This window comes from Perissodus microlepis, chromosome 9 (genome assembly GCF_051167445.1).
Source record: "Perissodus microlepis isolate ML-2025 ecotype Zambia chromosome 9, ASM5116744v1, whole genome shotgun sequence".
Classification (NCBI taxonomy): Eukaryota; Metazoa; Chordata; class Actinopteri; order Cichliformes; family Cichlidae; genus Perissodus; species Perissodus microlepis.
The window spans coordinates 27,173,431-27,194,689 of NC_140469.1; the positions used below are offsets into that span (position 1 = coordinate 27,173,431).

Consider the following 21,259-nt stretch of genomic DNA (forward strand, 5'->3'; position numbering starts at 1 on the left):
CTTCAAAATAAATTGGACGGTTTATATTGACACAAGGCTGAGGGTGCTTTTGTAAGATCCAGGAAGAGGTGGCTGGAGGAGGGAGAACAAAATTCAGCTTTTTCAGGCTTGAAAAATACAGATCCAAAATCAACTAAATATTAATGCCACTGTCTCTGACAATAATAGAGGAATTTCAAATTTCTGTGTCAAATTCTATACTAAACTGTACAACTCAAAATATAAATAGGATGTCTCAACACTGTTTCTCAATAATATTAAAAACCTAAAAACTATTGTTGTGGAAGATAGAAGTCACTGTGACAGCCCTCTAACCATAGCTGGACTGGCCATCGGGCATACCGGGCATTTGCCCGGTGGGCCAATGGTGATTTTTCGTTTTTATGGGCCGATGGGGGGGGATTTTTCGGGGGGTTTTTTCCGTAACGGTATAAACACTGAAAGGTGGTGGATTGGCCAGATGAAGGGAGATGTGTAAAAATAACTCAGTTGTTTGGTGGTGGCTATTGCGGAGCTTCCACAGATTCAGTAACATTAGCAAGTGGTGGAGGGCAGCAGATGCAACACGGTGGCAGGTGGATGACGGAAAGGCAGGAGGAGGAGAGACCCGAGGCGGTGAACTGAACTTCAGGTAAGAAGTTATGACCTGCAGTCTGTCTGGGTCAGATATAAACCAAGTTTAGGTGCAGTTTATTTTCGTTATGCTGACTTTTTACAGTCAGTTACAATAACTCGTTCTGCGTACTAGCTAGCATGACGGAGTTTATATATGGCTGGGCGGGTGCTATGATATGATTGATGTTGAACTTGTTTTATCTTATTTTATTTATAAGGTTAGTTATTAGAGTTGCCAACCGTCCCGTAAAAAACGGAATCGTCTTGTATTCAGAGAAAATATTACGCGTTTTGTATTGAGGTGAAAAGGAACACAGTTTGTCCTGCACTTCAGCTAGAATTAAAAAGACAAAGCTGGAGTTATTCTGTGTCTTTGCTGCACAGCTGCCTCTTCTTCTCTCATTCTCTCCCCTCCCTCTCCTGTTTCTACTTCAATCATGAAACTGATCAATGATCAGCTGAGCGGCTTTTCTCTCTTGTTTGTTTATCGCCCACTTTGCGCCAGAAAGAGGAAACCAGCGGATGTTGCGCTAAACAACAGCAGCACGTTTAAGCTTGATCAGCTGTTGTTAGAATGTATTTAATATTAATTTCTAGTATCAGCTGATGTTTGCTGGAGCCACAGCTGTAAAGCTGCTGGTCATGATATCAGTTTGGATATGTGGTGAGAGGGAAACATGAAGATGAAACCAGGAGATGTCCTTACTGAATCATCAGAGCTGGACTGGTGATGGAGAAACAGGTTTACCTTTTAGGTGACATGAATGAGTTGAAGGGAAGTTATGAACTGTTTCTGAGAGACAACTTACACCAGGATCTTTTTCTATGTAGCTGACAGCTGGTAACTGTGCAGTGGCGGGTCTAGCAAAGTTTTGCCAGGGGCCCAGGTGTGACATTAACAGGGAGAGGGGGGCACAAAGAAATACTTTTCTTTCTTATTCTCATTTAAAATGTCTCGCTTTTAACAAATAATTATCTGAATCTTACAACAAACGTTTTCATCTGATGTAAAATGTATAGAAATCTATTATTGTACATAGTAATTTTTTTAGGGTCCCATCATAATTTCTTCAGAAGTAAATAGGTACTGTATATGATGCCAGTATTTTCTCACATTTTCTAGATACTGTACCAGTACTGTGTGTAAAATGCCATCAAAAAGTCAATTAAGTTTTACTCTTTCTCACCTGTCTTTCTGTCTCCTTTCACTTTTTAAAGGTTGCTATGTTAGAAAAAATATTTTGCCCTGCCATGCTGTTTATTGATGTGGCAAATGAATGGTTTATGAAAATATATCTAAATCTGTCATCAGTAATAAGTAATGATCATGTCTCACCTCTAGTCTTCTCTGTCTTAATTTCAGGTTTTCACCATGTGTTGTAGATAGTTTAGGAGGTTAACTCGACCAAGCAGTCTACTTTCGGGTACTGTTTAGAATACCAGAATAGGGAGGATGGTGTAGGTTTAAGTTTATTAGACTGATACATATGTACCAACAAGACAGTGTACATCACTGTGACAACAGCGTTTGTTTTCATTCAAAGGCTTTATGGTTTTTCCTATAATACCTGGTGGGCTGGTCTCTAGTCAAAATGCCCGGGCCGATTTTTTGTCCCAGTCCAGCCCTGCCTCTGACTGTGGAGGAAGTTTGTAATTCTATTTCTGCACTTAAGGCCAACAAATCTCCTGGCACAGATGGTTTAACTGCAGAGTTTTATAAATCATTTCTAATCTCCTGGCTCCGTTCTTACCGCAGGTTTACATAGAAAGTATAGAGAATAACACTAGCTATTGCTAGCAATTAAAGGCTGCACTGCAAATGCTATCTGTAACATTTCTATTAAACAACAAGTCACATACCAAGGACTGTTAATATCCAAAGACCAAAAGTCAAGATGCTCGTCAAACTTCACTCCGATTATACAAAAAAATCTGAAAAAAGTTCAACCAGTGGCTGCAAAGGGATTTATCTCTGACAGGTAGAGTGTTAATTACTAAAGCCTAAGGGATATCACGACTGGCATATGCTGCTCTCTCCTTACATCTGGATAAGAAAATTAGTAAAGACATTGACCTCATGCTCTTTAATTTTATATGGAAAAACCGTACACATTATATTAGAAAATCTGTTGTGATGAATAACTATGAATCAGGTGGGCTTAACATTTTAGACTTTTCTACTTTAAATAACACTTTCAAAATTATTTGGGCTAAACATTTTCTTAAAACCCTACCTCTATCTGGAATTTTATACCATATCATATTTTCTCCCATTTTGGTGGCTTTAATTTTATTTTAAATTGTAATTACAGTATTGGAAAAGTCCCTGTAAATCTTTCATCCTTCCATAAGCAAGTCCTCTTAGCGTGGACCCTCATTTATAAACACAACTTCTCACTACACAAATACCTCATCTGGAACAACAGAGATATTTTATTTCTTTTATTATCACTTTTCCTGGAAACTTGGGTCCAAAATGGGATCCTATTGGTGGCTCAGCTGGTTAATAAAGAGGGAGCACTACTTACCTACAATGAATCCCTTACACTATAATTTTCCCGTAAGTGTTCGGGAATTCTCAATGGTGCTTGGTGCCATACCCTCAGGTACTTTAATGTTATATAAAAACACTGACAGTTCAATATCTACCTCAGTCACTCTCCCTGATCCAGCTGAGTCAGCAGTGGGAAAAATCTGCTTTTCACAGGAACTTGGTAACAGCAATAAGAGAATACGTATTTTATTCCAAGAAGATATCATGTCTCTCCCATATATATAATATCTTACTGGAACCGACATGTTCCAGATATCACCTGGAAGACAGTCTGGATGATCCCATAAATATCTAATTGTAAACAAGGTGAAGGAAATCTCATGTAAAATTCTTCATAAATGTTACCCAGCCAGTCACTATATGGTAACATTTAAAAGACACATAAATACTAATTGAACTTTCTGTGGGGATCATCCAGAAACTGTGGCACATCTTTTTTGGTACTGTTCCTCTACACAGAGATTCTGGAAGGAATTTAGCAGTTTTGTTATTGTCCATATTTTAAGGGAGTTTTCTTAATGATGGGAAAATGTTTTATTCTGTTTCTTTAAGTTCCCCAGGAAGAATGATAAATGTTTTTTTATAATAAATATGTTAATACGTTTAGCTAAATGTTCTATCCATAAATGTAAGTTTATTAATAAAACACTGTATTTCTGCCTTTTTATAACGATATGGAATTGTACATACAATCAATATCAGACTCAACCAACAAAAAGGCTCTCAGAACAATATTTATATAAGTTGATTTTTTCGCGTACTCATATCATAATTTTTTTACTTCTGATTTTGTATGTTTGTGTTCTGTTCTTTCGTAAACTTCATCTGTTTGTATGTTGTATACTTACTGTGTTTCAATAAAGTTCAGTAAAAAAAAAGTACGTTCTAAATGAAGCTTCAGACGTCACTAATCATGTGACTCTGGCCAAACGAATCAAGCCTCAACACGGTGCTTCTGAAGTAGTGATGGGATTTCCGGATCTTTTTAGAGATCCGGCTCTTTCGGTTCGGCTCACTAAAAAGAGCCGGCTCTTTCGGCTCCGAACTGGCTCTTCAGGTTGTTTTGTTGCTTTAATTAATTTATTATTAACAATAATATAAAATTATGCACAAAAGGAATTACTAACGTAAAAAAAGTGGTTTTATTTATATATGTTTATATATAAATATATGCGGTGGCCCCTAGAGACAAAACACGTACAAACTCCAAAACACAGTTCTAGCATGAACTGAACTTCCAAAGCAGAGCTACTAGATCACTTAAATTACACAATTGAAAGCATGAAAGCATATGTGTATTGTTTGTGTATTTATACACAGGCACTCATATATATTCAAATAATTTAAAAACAATGTCCATTTACCTGTTACTACCACACACCAAATCTGGTCGTTGGTACTTGCTGGCTTGTGTAGCCACTAGGTAACAAAGCTCAACACTGCACCTAGCATCCTGGAGCACTTCTGTTGTCTTTTGTACGTGTTTTGAGTTTTTATGTGCTTCTGAGTTTTTACGTGCTTCGGAGTTTGTACGTGTTTTTACGTGTTTAGAAGTTTGTACGTGCTTCAGAGTTCGTACGTGCTTCAGAGTTCGTACGTGATTTGAAGTTTGTATGTGCTTTGTCTCTAGGGGCCACCGTAAATATACTTTTATTTATTCATTCCACATAAAATGTAATAAATAAATCATATAATACAAAAATCAACTATTCACATTTCAACTTTTAACTTATTAAATTTTCAGCTTTTTCCTTTTACAAATTTAAAGTGAAACAACACAAAACACTGCAAACCACAACACAATTAAATATAAATTAAAATATGAAAACAAAAAGAACATGCATATTCTCTGTCATATGGACCTGCATGAATAAACTTTCTGAATCCTTTATCATCTGCAACTGAAAATAGTTGTGGATGATTACTATACCTTTCTAATGTGACGTTGTTGTCCCTGGCTCTCTTTCTCTCCCTCTGGCTCTGTTCCTGTGCTGAGTGTAACTACCGCCCCTCCCCCCTCTTCCCAGCGTAAAGCACACGGCTCGCGTGCGGAGTGAAGCGAAAAAAAAGTGTGAGAGAGAGGCTGAGAGAAAGGAAAAAAAACAAACCCACGTGACGTCTCGCGATAAGGAGCCGGCTCGCGTCGTTCACGTCAAAGAGCCGCCTCTAAGAGCCATTTCGTTCGCGAACGACCCATCACTATTCTGAAGCAGTGTGTTGATCTTTTTCACACACGCACCGGAGCGTCAGCTTCAAGCGGACCATCACTACCTCTCACATCTAAAGGTAAGTGCCAGTTAATCTCGAGTTTTTCGAAGTTTCTGAGTGAAGTTTTCTGTTGCTTTCTGTGAGAGAAGACCGTTAAAGGCGAGGCTCTCCAGAGTGCAGCAAAACAGGAAACCACAGCTGGGTGTGTGTAACTGTGCAAACGAATAGATTAGAAGTGCAAGTGAGCCACGAGTAAAGAAAGGTCAAGTTTCGTTAGTTGTTTTTCTCACCACTGATCACGCGCTCAACACTCTACACATACTTGCATCACACGCGCGCTCTCAAGCATCAGTATTGTACAATTCTGGGCGTCACGTGAGTTGCAGGCGTTACCATATAACGGAAATCTCCATTGTTCTGTAGCAGTGGTTCTCAAACGTTTCACAATGAGTTTCACCCTTACCAGCGACATCGAAGCGCAGTAGTATAGGCCTATTTAACACCACATACACATGAAGACGTTTCACCTCTTATCCAAGAAGCTTCTTCCATTCTAAGGGTCAAATGGTGGAGAGTCCCAGATTTAAATGTATTTCAAGCTACTTGAAGAAGTCCAGACACTTCTCTTTCCAAACTCCTTAGACTACGATGACCTGGATGACTGAGAACCTTCACAGACACCACATACACATATTTGCCAACATTCAAAAGGGCACTGTGTGTGTGTGTGTGTGTGTGTGTGTGTGTGTGTGTGTGTGTGTGTGTGTGTGTGTACACGTGGCCCGGGTCCTTCGAAAGTCGGGTAGGCTGGAAGTGAGTGATTGTGAAGTTGGACGGTCTAGCCTTCAGAATTACGTCACAACCTCTCTCAGTGGAGTGAAACTGCCGTCTGCTCCTTGCTATCTAAAATATAACCGGACGCATAAATTCTGGACCATCTCACACTTTTGTTTAATCAGTTTTCTGTTTGACGTGTTTTCAGCTGTGTGAAACTCCCGGAGGAACCCTCCCGAGGGAATAATAATGTTTTATTTAATCTAATCTAATAACTTTGATCTCAGCCTAACCGATTTACTCAGGAACAAATAAAACACTGAAAAAAGCCAAACAATAATATTTTTAAGTTGTCTAAGTGACTTATATATCATGTTTAACCTGATTAGCAAAAGACCACAGGGGGTTTGAAAACGATGAAGCCAGGAGTTCGCTGTTCTTGCCGGCTCAGATATTTGAAGTTTACACATCTACATTCTCACCTGAAAATATTTTAAAAGTTTATTTTGCAACTCAGAAAGAGTAATAAGAGTAATATTAAAACTAAGTTGCTGCCGCCATTGTTGAAAACTGGAATTAGCTGGGCCGCGCTAGGAATTCTGTGATATGATTTTTCAATTTTGTTGTCTGGGTGGAAAATCGGGAGAAATTTGGGAGAATGGTGGTTCAAGGGGATTTTCGGGAGGGGCAATGAAAACTGGTGTCAATCAACTGTGCTACGTTTGTGCTGGTTTGTGCTACTAAAAGTGTCGTTTTTTTGCTGCCTCTGTTTTAAAGATATTAATGAAAATGTAAAGGTCAACCCCCCACATTATCCAAATCAAACAAATTTGATGTTAAACCTTTGTGCTACGTTTGGATTACTACTCACTTGCAGAAGTGGCTGCGACCACTGGCAATAAGCTGCTCTTTATAGAGGACTCATGCTCGGGAAGACATTTTCTGGTCCACCCTCTCTCCCAGAAGAGCCCCGGGAACGCTTGTGTCATCTTTGCATACCTCCACAATTACATATTGTTTAGTCTTTTAAAAAAAATTGAGATTTCCGTGTACCATGTTACGAAATCAGTTTCACCCCGGTTCTTTTATTCGTCGAAACTTCCAGAGACAGCACCGGAACTCAGTAGTTATTTCACAAAACCTTTATTGATCTTTATTCCTCTTCATTTAAGCATGCACTTCTAGAAGGGAAGACGAGGCCGGTGTGTCCCTCTGCAAAATCTTCACCCCTTTGTTAGTTACAGCCAGCTTTATAGAGGCGTCCCCATCATAAAACCCCCCTATGGTGTGCTGCAAACTCTGTGTCTGTGTCTATGTGCACAAGCACGTGAATGCCTATGTGAGTGCACATGAGTGAGTGTGTGTACCTGTATGCATGTGTGAGTGCACATGATTGAGTGTGCGTGTGGATGTGTGTGCGTGACAGTTAAAACACTGTGGGTGTAGGTGACTCCCTAGAGGTCATAAAAAACCCATCTCCCTTCCAGACCACAGTTATCCAGTTACAAATGTTGAGACCCCCACCCAAACATTCTCTGGGGAATTTCCACTCAGCATTAACTCCTCTCTGTTTTACTTTCACAGTTCAACTAGGGAGGGTCTCCTATACTCTACTCCTAAGTTCATGACACAATCAGGCCTTTATTACATTGAGGGCAGTGTCAGTGTCTCTACAATAATTCTACATTCTATGTTAACACATTTCTAAACTCTAAAATCAGCTAAACATTCTTACAACCATCAGAGAGAGACTAAGTACCACTACTGGTATGTGTACCACAGTTTGAGAACCACTGTTCTCAAAAACTCCCGGGGACCACCCCTTAAGGGTGAGATTAAAAGTATATGTGTATGACTGAGGGACTGTCCCTCAGATCTGCTCTGGGAGAAACATAGGAATGTAGAAGAGGTGAAGGGAGTGTGTGTTTTTAAAAACCAAGAACCAAACTGTGAATTTTGTTTATCGTTTCACCCCTAGTTGGAGGTAAAAGTGCTACAATGAAAAACATTTCAAGGAAATGTAAAAAAAATGTATTCCAGGATAAAACACAGCTGTCTTTGTCTTACCGGTGCAAATCGTTGTGTCGGCCCACTGGGCATTTGATTCTAATAACAGGCCTCAGTCTCTCCTGCTACTGGTCTGCCATACTGCTAAATTTGGTATCCGTGCTCAAACCTTTTGTGTCTGTTTGCCCACCTCGGGAAGCAAAAATTTGTTGTTTTTTGTTGTCAGATGAACATATGAGACACTTTGACTCTTCAGTGCAGTGTGGAGCCTAACAAAGATCTGTTTTGTGTCCCAGCTGATCAGCAGGAGGAGAAGAGTCTGACGGAGCGGCAGAGGAACATTTTCAGCTACTTGGACTCAGCTCAGCCACTACAGAGAAAACAATGAGCTCAACACAGAAGGTGACAGACAGAGCAGGGCGATATGACCAAAAATATTTATCACGATATACATTTGAAAATTTGCGATAATGATATAACTGACAATATAATTGACGTGAGACAAAATACTTTACAACTCCACAACTTTATTAGTGCAAAAAAAAAATCCCATCAATGTATTTTCACTTAAACAAGCAGCTGTTTTTTATGTACATTAAAGTTATATAAAAATTTAACAGTGCAAATACAAATTCCTTGGAGCAAATGTCGGCCAGTTTCCTCTGGAAAATCCTTTTGGTATAACTGTCAGCAAGCAATTTGCATTTGCACTGTTAAATTTTTATATAAATTTAATGCACATAAAAAAACAGCTGCTTGTTTAAGTGAAAATATATTGATGGATTTTTTGCACTAATAAAGTTGTGGAGTTGTAAAGTATTTTGTCTCGCGTCAATTATATCGTCAATTATATCGTTATCACAAATTTTCAAATGTATATCGTGATAAATATTTTTGGTCATATCGCCCTGCTCTACTTTCATGTGTTACTGTTTAGGCTTAAATGTGTTTGATGTTTGGTGCCTTTTCCTTAATGTAAAAAAACCCTTAGGTTACAATCAGACATTTTTCTTCACTGAATCAAGCTGGTCATTTTACCAGCTCAGCTCTAATTCATATGACAGATAATATATGGTATAAACATCTAGATGATGGGAAAGTGGTATTCTTGGACTTTAGTGCTGCATTTGATTCAATAAATGATGATTTTTTGATTGATAAATTAAAATGTTATGGATTTTCACCAGCTGCTTTGTGCTGGATGAAAAGTTATTTGGACAGAAGATAGCAGGTTTATTGTAATGGTTATTTCTCAGTTATGAAATGTGCTCTACCCCAAGGCAGCTGCCTCGCTCCACTTCTCTATTCAGTTTTCACTAACGATCTGCAATATGTCTTGGCTTAATCTTGGGTATGCCAATGATTCCACCATGTTTTATTCAGCCAGTGACAACTCTGAATTGATCAGCGTGTCACAAAAAAAATTTGCTGAACCTGTTTGACTGGATAAGTAAAAACAACATGATTTTAAATGTATCTAAATCCAAGTCTATGTTAATTAGAAGCAGATTATTCAACAGCCCGTAACTGAGTCTTTCCATAGCCAGTGTTGGAACACGTCACCCAGATGAAACTACTCGGCATTACCATAAATCACCACCTTTCATGGTCTCAGCACATCGACTCTGTTATTAAGAAAATGGGACAAGGCATAGCTATGGCTATGAAATGCTCTTTGTGTATCACTTCTTCAATTATGAAAGATGTCATTAATGCACTAGTAATGTCTCATCTGGAGTATTGTTCAATCATTTGGTCAGCAGCTAATAAGACAAACATAGGATTTATTATCACTGAATGGTTATGTATAAATCTATAGTGTGTGTGTGTGTGTGTGTGTGTGTGTGTGTGTGTGTGTGTGTGTGTGTGTGTGTGTGATCAGGAGGGATGGGCATGATTTTAGTGTTTAAACAGTCATGAATTATTTTTAACACCAGGTTGGATGTAATGTGTTAGAACTACCACTAGGTGGGGATAAGAGCCAGACTCCACCTTCAGGTTTAAAACTAGTGTTAATGGAGGGAGTTTGAAGGTTGAGTTTGTTCCACGACTGCATTTCACTCACTGCCTCTGTTTGTATCTCTGTCACTGCAGGACCAACATGGAGCGAGAAGTCAGCGCTCTCAGGAGGCCGACAAACCTCACAGAAGAAAGAGAGAGAAAACATACACCTGTGACGAGTGTGGGAAGGGTTTTACTTTGAAGGGTAATCTAAAACATCATCAGGTCATCCACACTGGAGAGAGATCGTTCAGCTGTGACTTGTGTGGAAAGTCTTTTTCCTTGAAGGGTTCCCTAAAACAACACCAACTCATCCACAGTGGAGTTAAAGCGTACAGCTGTGATCAGTGTGGCAGAGCTTTTACTCACAGTAGGAGCTTACAGAGGCATCTACTTACCCACTCTGGAATTAAGGCATACAGCTGTGACATCTGTGGGAAGGATTTTGCTCTGAAGGATTTACTAAAACAGCATCAGGTCGTCCACACTGGAGAGAGACAGTTCAGCTGTGACTTGTGTGGAAAGTCTTTTTCCTGGGAGCGTTCCCTAAAACAACACCAACTCATCCACAGTGGAGTTAAAGCGTACAGCTGTGATCAGTGTGGCAGAGCTTTTACTCGCAGTAGCAACTTACAGAGGCATCTAGTTATCCACTCTGGAATTAAGGCATACAGCTGTGACGAGTGTGGGAAGGATTTTGCTCTGATGGCTGAACTAAAACAGCATCAGGTCATCCACACTGGAGAGAGACAGTTCAGCTGTGACTTGTGTGGAAAGTCTTTTTCCTGGAAGGAATCCCTAAAACAACACCAACTCATCCACAGTGGAGTTAAAGCGTACAGCTGTGATCAGTGTGGCAGAGCTTTTACTCACAGTAGCTACTTACAGAGGCATCTAGTTACCCACTCTGGAATTAAGGCATACAGCTGTGACATCTGTGGAAAAACTTTCAGCCGGATAGATAGCCGAAATACACACCTACGCATTCACACCAGACATGATGTGTACTGCTGTGAACAGTGTGGCAAAGAGTTTACAACAGACGCAAAGTTAAAACAACACATGTTTACCCACACTGAGGGACGACCTTATAAATGTGACCTGTGTGAGAAGACTTTTAAATCTCCACATTCCCTGAGCCTACACCAACAGATCCACACCAGAAAGAGACTCTACAAGTGCAGTTACTGTGAGGTATGTATTTATATTGTTATCTTGTCATTTTAGCCTGACTGTTTGGAACAACTCTGCTCATTAAATTGTGTTAGCATGTTAGCAATTCTACTGCATGGAAAAGCAGCTCTGAGTGATTATTCACATTTTCATGTCAGTTATGATTTTAGTATTACTGTAGTATTATGGTGGTAGTATTGTAGTTATTGCAGCCCAGTAAACTGAGTGTGTTAACTGAAACAGTCAAATGTAATTGGACGTCTGCAGAGATGCTCTTTATTTCAGGCGACGTTCAGGATAAAAATGTTGAAGGACTGACTTACACTGTCTTTGTGTCTTTATTTAGAAGCAGAGCGACACAGATGGATCCAGTTCTCAACCCTGTCATCACCGTGGTGGTGGGAAAGACTTTCATTGTGACCTCTGTGGAAAAACTTTCAGTTGGCAAGTTGCCCTAAAAATACATCAACGTAGACACACTGGAGACAAACTGAAATACTGCAAAGAATGTGGGAGAAGCTTCACCACATCACATCACTTAAAACGACATGTACTGATTCACAGTGGGGTTAAAAAGCACCTCTGTGATCAGTGTGGGTCATCCTTCACCACTGCAAGTAAGCTTAAATCACACAAACGAGTCCACACAGGAGAGAAACCATACAAGTGCAGACACTGTGAAAAAACCTTCTCACAATCAAACGTTCGTATCTATCATGAACGTACACACATGGAAGGAAACTACAGCTGTGACCAGTGTGACAAGAGCTTCAGGAATCTCAGTTCATACTCCACACACAAACTATCCCACGTTACTAATAAACTGTTTCACTGTTACCAATGTGCCAAAACATTCACTTCATTGTCTGCTCTGTGCAAACATCAGCGTGATCACTCAGGGCTGAAATCACTCCCATCACAGTGAATCTGAAGAGACAGAAAGATCCTCTGGTTTCAGAGTCAGACTCCAAAAGCTTGAGATCAGGCTCCACAGAGTTCAGATAGAATCATTTAAACTTGTGTTGAACTGAACTGGTTGCTGGGCTGAACTTCTACATAATACAGATTTACATGGGATCTTATTTTCTGTCGTTTTACTGAGTCAGTTTTGTCCTTTTTTCTCTGTCCTGGTTTTGCTCGTCTGTAAATAATTGAAACTCAGTCAAATAGAGCAGCTGGAACATAATGAAGTCTACAAGGTTAAAGTTTTCTCTTCTCTTATTGTTCTTTCTGCTGCTTGGTTTGATGGATCTGAGAGCTTTTGTTTTTATTATTGTTATTATAATTATCATTATTATTTTACTCTCTAGAAGCTTTAAAATAGTGTTTGTGTTTGAAAAAATTAATTCAAGAATTGAACAGAAACATCTGTCCTTCTGAAAATCGCCCAAAGCCACGGAGACAAAGTCAAAGGATGCAACCTGTAACTTTCTCTTCCTTCATGTCAGTACCATTATCGATTATTTATATAAAATGCATATAGCAACAGTAACACTTTAGTTTGGATTTCATGATTTCTGTAACTGGAAAATATTATTTTGTTTAAAGACAGAAGTGGCCGCATAGTTGCAACATTAAAGGGAAATATTAATTAATTAGCATTAAGTATATTTGTTGCTTAAGCGTTTGCACTATAACTTAAGTAGGATTATAACTTTTAAGAAAGTATTGCATGTGTTTTTTAAAACTGTTCCTCAGATGGGCAGGATATCACTATTAGACTGTCCAACCAGCCAACTTCAACAAAAGAACACAGCAGCATGCAGTGATGAGCACAGATGAGCTTGTTCCTCTAACACTCAGCATCTGATCCCTGTTGGTCTGTGTGCTTCTGCTTTTGGTCAGTTAGAAACCCTGCAGTAACCTGACCCAACACTCTGTCTTCTTGTTCGCCTCAACGTTGAAGTGTCAAATGTCAAACATCTGGAAAGGAAACCACACCAGTGTACTGTGATGCTTCACCAACATGTGGCTGACGCTGGTCCTGCCTTTCATGCTGACATCACCAGAGAGCCCCGCCTACCTCAGGACCTCCCCTGTCATGTATTGATCAGGATGATTATGAAGATGACCGAGTGCAAATAAGACTGTAAAAATCCACGACCAGAATGTTTAGATGCTTTCTAATTATTCATGAATGTCATGAGAGTGTTTGTGTGTTTTGTCTTTTTTTTCCTGACGTTTGTTACTAACAAAGACAGTTTACGCTCTGTATGTGTTTTCATCCTTACCAGCCACACTTTAACTGCAATTAAGAAAACAAACTTTAGAAATTGTCGACTCAGTGACTTCATAAAATATTTAAGTGGTTCAGGTAGAGCCAGTTTTAAATGACCATGAACACTTACCTTATTGTATCTGTACAGCATGCTTTTCTATTAGACAGATTTGTAACAGAGGCCTTGCTCTCAGTAAGTTTGAAATCATTTTCTGATTTATTTTGTAATCTCTGATCTTTGTGTATCTTGCTAAGTTTGCATGCTGCCTTTAGGAGTTTCTGTCTTTTGTATTTGAAGATAATTCATTGAATATACTCAGCTGCTTCCCTTTGATGCCTCACACATCACTTTGTGACGTTTTTCAGTGTCATTTTTTTATAGCTGTTTGAATTCTCTGCATGTTTGACCCTGTAGACTGTTTAATGGACTGCTTGTCTTCCTGTTTGTAACCACTGCCTGTTTAGGACTAAAGATTTGGATTTTTGACTTTAATACAGCCTCTGCGTGTCGTCCCTTTGTGTCCTCGTCCTCTGTGAATGTGTCACAGATGTTTTCATTATAATAACACAGCTTTCCCACAGTGGCTTGCAGCAGCAAAGCTTCAGATTAACACAGTGATTTTATATTCAGAATTATTTTGACAGTGGGCCACTGTGAATTATTATCTTTCATGAGGTCAATTTTAAAGTTCAGTATTTCAAAGCAGGAGCTATGAACAGTCATGTTGGTATTAGAATTATTATTATTAATCATTATTAATAATGCTTTTACTCATGTATAACTTTTATTAGTATACATGAATTTTATCAGTAGTAAAAAATAATGAAAAATTCATGTATAACTTTTATTGTGTTTTGTATATTAATTATATTTAAATAGAGATGTTGACCATAACTGTATTCAATTCAATTCAATTCAATTTTATTTATATAGCGCCAAATCACAACAAAAGTCGCCTCAAGGCGCTTCATAGATACAGAGAAAAACCCAACAATCATATGACCCCCTATGAGCAAGCACTTTGGCGACAGTGGGAAGGAAAAACTCCCTTTTAACAGGAAGAAACCTCCGGCAGAACCAGGCTCAGGGAGGGGCGGCCATCTGCTGCGACCGGTTGGGGTGAGAGAAGGAAGACAGGATAAAAGACATGCTGTGGAAGAGAGACAGAGGTTAATAACAGATATGATTCAATGCAGAGAGGTCTATTAATACATAGTGAGTGAGAAAGGTGACTGGAAAGGAAAAACTCAATGCATCTTGGGAATCCCCCGGCAGCCTACGTCTATTGCAGCATAACTAAGGGAGGATTCAGGGTCACCTGGTCCAGCCCTAACTATATGCTTTAGCAAAAAGGAAATTTTTAAGCCTAATCTTAAAAGTAGAGATAGTTTCTGTCTCCCGAATCCAAACTGGAAGCTGGTTCCACAGAAGAGGGGCCTGAAAACTGAAGGCTCTGCCTCCCATTCTACTTTTAAATACTCTAGGAACAACAAGTAGGCCTGCAGAGCGAGAGCGAAGTGCTCTAATAGGGTGATATGGTACTACAAGGTCATTAAGATAAGATGGGGCCTGATTATTTAAGACCTTGTATGTGAGGAGCAGGATTTTGAATTCAATTCTGGATTTAACAGGAAGCCAATGAAGGGAAGCCAAAACAGGAGAAATATGCTCTCTCCTTCTAGTCCCTGTCAGTACTCTTGCTGCAGCATTTTGGATTAGCTGAAGGCTTTTCAGTGAGTTTTTTGGACATCCTAATAATAATGAGTTACAGTAGTCCAGCCTGGAAGTAATAAATGCATGAACTAGTTTTTCAGCGTCACTCTGAGACAGGATATTTCTAATTTTAGAGATGTTGCGCAAATGGAAGAAAGCAGTCTTACATATTTGTTTAATATGTGCGTTGAAGGACATGTCCTGGTCAAAAATGACTCCAAGGTTCCTCACAGCGTTACTGGAGGCCAAGGTAATGCCATCCAGAGTATGAATCTGGTTAGATACCATATTTCTAAGATTTTCAGGGCCGAGTACAATAACCTCAGTTTTATCTGAATTAAGAAGCAGAAAGTTAGCGGCCATCCAGGTCTTTATGTCTTTAAGACATTCCTGCAGTTTAACTAATTGGTGTGTGTTATCTGGCTTCATGGACAGATAGAGCTGGGTGTCATCTGCATAGCAGTGAAAATGTATGCTATGTCTTCTAATGATGCTGCCTAAGGGAAGCATGTATAATGTAAACAGAATTGGTCCTAGCACTGAACCCTGTGGAACTCCATAATTAACCTCAGTGTGTGAAGAGGACTCTCCATTTACATGCACAAATTGGAGTCTATTAGATAGATATGATACAAACCACTGCAGTGCAGTACCTGTAATACCTACAGCATGTTCTAATCGCTCTAATAGGATATTATGGTCGACAGTATCGAACGCTGCACTGAGGTCTAGCAGGACAAGCACAGAGATGAGTCCACTGTCAGAGGCCATGTACAGTAGCATACTAAAACAAGCATCAATGTAACATACATTAATGGTCCAAGCTGTCACAAATGGGGAGCCCGATCCTTTATTATGAAAATATGACGAGTATTTTTCTTGTCAGTTGGGAAGAAGTTGGTCTTTTTTTTTCCTTTTCTTTTATAATTGAAACTCTGATCAAACCTACTCATGTTCACAGCATGTAAAAGCAACTGACAGTCCATTGCATTGTTGTTTGTAGATGTGAAGTGTAGTGGGAGCATAAATCAAAATGAAATAAAACAGTAACATTTATGTAATAAAACATTTTAATGAAAATGAACAGGCCCTTTATAAACTTTAAAAGGATCTGAAAACAACACTTTTTAAAACAGTATCTTGGGGTGTAGGTGGTCAAAATAGAAAACTGAGCTGAGGATTTAAGTTCAATCCATCCATTCATTAAATACCTTCTCCAGGAACAAAAGGCAGTACACAGCTGTTTCACACCTTAAGGTTCACACTCCCTTGCTACCTCCCAGAGTCCTCAAAAAGACAAAAGACTCTTCCTGTGGAGTGGTCTGCTTCCCCAACTTCCTTCTTACAGTATGGGTGTCAGACATGTTAAAATCCAGTGGCACCAAGGCATTATACAATAAAATAATGTGATTAATACACAAGTAAAAGAAATTCCTATACACGAGCAGGATTTGCAGAGAGATGTTGCGCAAATGGAAGAAAGCAGTCCTACATATTTGTTTAATATGTGCATTGAAGGACATGTCTTAGTCAAAAATGACTTCAAAGTTCCTCACAATGTTACTGGAGGCCGAGGTAATGCCATCCAGAGTAAGAATCTGGTTAGATACCATATTTCAGGAATCAGAAAATATTACAAGATTTTCAGGGCTGAGTAAAATAACCTGTTTTATCTGAATTAAGAAGAAGAAAGTTAGTGGCCATTCAGGTCTTTATGTCTTTAAGACATTCCTGCAGTTTAACTAATTGGTGTCTGTTATCTGGCTTCATGGACAGATAGAGCTGGGTGTCATCCGCATAGCATAGAAAATGTATGCTATGTTTTCTAATGATACTGCCTAAGGGAAGCATGTATAATGTAAGCAGAATTGGTCCTAGCACTAAACCTTGTGGAACACCATGATTGACCTTAGTGTGTGAAGAGGACTCTCCATTTACATGCACAAATTGGAGTCTATTAGATAGATATGATTCAAACCACTGCAGCGCTGTAAATTAAATTAATTTGTGGCCACATTCAAAAGGACTTCTCCCTGTGACTTTGTCTTTAATAGCGTTTAATGAGTGGTCTTCACAAAAACTGCTTCTTCACTTAGTAGTTGACAACAGACCTTAATCTAGAGGTTTACGATTACCATTATGATTACCATTTCGTAATCTTAAACTAGCCAGCTGCATAAATTTGGGCACCCCAACAGAAAATTTACATCAATATTTAATAGATCCACCTTTTGCAGAAATAACAGCCTCTAATTGCTTCCTATCGCTTCCAATGACAGTCTGGATTCTAGTTGAAGGTATTTTGGACCATCTCCAAAACATCTCCAGTTTAGCCAGTTTTTGTGGTTTTTGAGCATGAGCAGCCCACTTTAAGTCACACCATAGAATTTCAATAATATTCAGGTCTGGGGACTGAGATGGCCATACCAGAACATTGTACTTGTTTCTCTGCATGAATGCCTTACTAGATTTTAAGCAGTTTTTAGGATTGTTGTCTTGTTGAAATATCAGCCCCAGCACAACTTCAACTTTGTCACTGATTCTTGAACATTGTTCTCAAGAATCTGCTGATACTGACTGGAATCATGTGATGTTTGTGCAATGTATGTATGGTTGGGAGAGTAAGATGGCGCTGGCAAGGCTGGCAGCCTTAACCCGCTCGAGGCAGGCGTTGCCGATTTGCAACAGTTACAAACTAACAACCTGATTACCCCACATACATATTTTATGAGTTGTTTTTTTTTACTCAGAAGTATCACTGCAGGACTAGTTTGGCATTAGCAACAAAAACTTAATTTGAGCCTGAGAGAGTTACACAATTTCCCTTGGGATGGATAAAGTATTATCAATCAATCAATCAATCAATCAATCAATCAATCAATCAATCAATCAATCAACACCCGGTTACGCCAATCAGAGGTCACTAAAATCAATATTGAATCAGTGTGTAATTTTGCCAAAACAATGTAGGACTCCATAGTTTTCTCTGGTCCCCTCCCCAATCAGACCACAGCTGTATCCCAAATCAGGGTCTGCAGCCTTAAAGTACGCAGCCTCAACGGTCCTCAAGGGCTGCGTACTCAAAGACCGCTAAGGCTGGAAGTGCGAGGCTTGTAGGCTTGTGAAATGGGACATCTAGCCTCCGTTGTGGTGCCCAGGTTGCCTAGCAACCATTATACTAACATCTGGAAACGTTTCATACAGCTTTGTTTGACAGAAATGAAGGAAAACATATTTTATTCATTTGTTTCTACATGAGTTCTGTGTGATTTAATAAGTATCTGAGGCTGAGACCACAGGACTGTAAAACATGATTGTTGAGCTTCATTTCTGTACTGAACAGTCATTTTAAGATTAGCTGGTAAATAACAATTAGCTAATGTTGTTCATGAGACTAAAGTCATCTCACTTTGGTAATGTAAATATAATATGGCCAATATTATAGTTATTATATTAATCATTATTAGTCATTACAGCAGTGAGTTTGAATTCCGTGTCAAATACTGAGCTTCAGTAAAGATTCAAGTTGCAGTTATTTATATTTCCTATCACCTTAAATCTTCACTTAAAGACAAGTATCTTTGACAGTGTATATATAGATGTATCATATATAAGAGACAAATATTGTTCATTTAATGTGTTGGCATTATTACATTTGGCTCAATGCTTACATTATGTGTAAAAAGAAAATGTACAAGCTGTGATAACTGTTTCTGATAGAATGAAGTGTAGACTGATATATTAAATATTCCTTTATTGGGTGAGAAAATCAGACCATGTCATAACTGCTTTAAGTCATACAGAATAGATATCAGAGCCTTAAACAGGCTGACTTCTGCTAAATGGGTGAAACTGGGCAGAAAGTATACAAACTACGGAGCCCCGCAGGGGACATCGGAGAAAAAAAAATTAAGACGGACTTTTGCGAGATCTCGCAAAACAAACTCGGGATATCGCAAAAGTTTTGCGAGATCTCGCAAAACAAACTCGGGATCTCGCAAAAGATTTAGCCGCATTCTTTGGATGCTGGCTCAAAGCCGACCGGGAGGTCGAGGCACGATGTGCCGGGAAAGCGGTGTTCCTCCCGGCTGTAGTAGGTCTCGACCTCCCGTTAGCTCGAAGCTAACGGGAGGTCGAAGGCCGAAGAATCCAGCTAAAACTTTTGCGAGATCTCGCAAAAGTTTTGCGAGATCCCGAGTTTGTTTTGCGAGATCTCGCAAAAGTTTTGTGAGATCCCGAGTTTGTTTTGCGAGATCTCGCAAAAGTCCGTCTTAATTTTTTTTTCTCCCATGTCCCCTGCGGGGCTCCGTAACAAACACATAACATCCTTATAGAAAAAAAAAACATAACCCTACAACATGTGTCATCAATTTGATTGATGGCCCTAGCCTTGACCTTTTGACCTTACAGAAAGTACTACGGAAGTGTCTAATCGATTCCATATGTGTGACTAATCGCATCCGGTGGGAAAAAAGGAGGGGTGGGTCCTGGGGGGAGGAAAAGTTCAGGGGGGTGACGCAGCAGATTTCTGATGAGTCAGCGGAGATCGGAGCGCATGCTATATAGAGACAGACAGAATGATCAAGACAGTTAGTTTTTCACAGACAAACTCATAGTTTGAATTCTGTTTAAATGTTTCAGTATTATGACAATGATCTTGATAACCTTTTTCTCGGTAAAGAGCTATTTCTTTTTTCAATAGTGGCTTTATTTTGCTTTCTTATGTTAATCTTATTACAGGCGCAATAAAATAAAAACCTTTAAGATTATCTGACTAGTAACGGATTGCATTTATATTTATAGAGCCGGGTGGAGGCATGCTACACCAACGCTTGTAATGAAAAGAAGGACTTTCTATTGCTTGTAGAGAGCCATTTCTTTTTACAATAGCGGATGTATTTTACTTTCTTATATTAACCTACAGGCCGCCCACTCGTCTCCTCGTATGTGTAAAAAAATATCCCTTAGTGAAAAAAGCACCACTCACATATTCAGAATTCTATCCCAAATAATTTTATTAAAACACCTCGATGAGGTATTTTGGTTTGGTGCAGCCACTCCTTATCAGACCAAAAGTAAAGAGTTTTTCTTCATTTTTGAGCTACTTTTACAACGGGTTTTCCCATTAACAGAAAATAGAATCCTTAAAAGGAAACGGTCTTATTTTGCACACACCGCAGGTCAAGAAGGCGTCAACAACCCCTCTAATCGATATTAGTATTTCTTAATGCTTGTAACCTAGCAAAGAATTTCATGCAGGCCTCAACTCCTAGTATGTGTAAAATAACCCTTAGTGAAAAAAAAAAAGCACCGCGCACATATTCAGAACTCAGAACTAAATTCAAAACTAAATAATTTTATTAAAACACCCTGATGAGGTATTTTGGTTTTGTGCAGCCACTCATACCAAAGTAAAGACTTTTTCTTAATTTTTATAGCTACTTTTACAACAGGTTTTCCCATTAACAGAAAATAGACAGAAACCCTAAAAGAAAATGGCTTTGTTTTACGCACATCAAGAAGGAGTCAGACGACCGTCGGTTCAATCCCGGTCAATGCTTCATCCGCCGGGTACCATAAACATATGAGAAAAAACCCCCCAGAGAATTTATTATTTTTGTAAGAGAGAGAGAGAGAGAGCGAGCGAATCGATCGAACTTTTCTACAAAACGTTATACCACTCCAGGTCAGGAGGGGCGATATAGCATGGACCGGTCAGATGACTACGCATAACATAACGTCCCAGGGACTTTCCCTTTGACCTTCATCCTGGAATGATCTGATATCCTCGTGTCGGTGTTGTTCCCACATCATCATAATAAATGTTGTTCCAGGTACAACATTGCCAGTGACCAATCACATTGTTGTGACGTCCACCTCATCTGGAACAACAGAGATATTTTATTTCTTTTATTATCACTTTTCCTGGAAACTTGGGTCCAAAATGGGATCCTATTGGTGGCTCAGCTGGTTAATAAAGAGGGAGTACGACTTA

At 39.2% G+C, this 21,259-nt stretch overlaps 1 pseudogene across 1 annotated transcript; it reads left to right on the forward strand.

Annotated features, from left to right (window-relative positions):
- The first annotated feature begins 5,167 nt into the window (after positions 1 to 5,167).
- LOC146380636 (uncharacterized) lies at positions 5,168 to 11,352 on the forward strand (annotated as a pseudogene). Its single transcript, XR_014801357.1, has 3 exons — positions 5,168 to 5,455; positions 8,455 to 8,560; positions 10,253 to 11,352. The product of XR_014801357.1 is annotated as an uncharacterized LOC146380636 (transcript).
- The last annotated feature ends 9,907 nt before the right edge of the window (positions 11,353 to 21,259 follow it).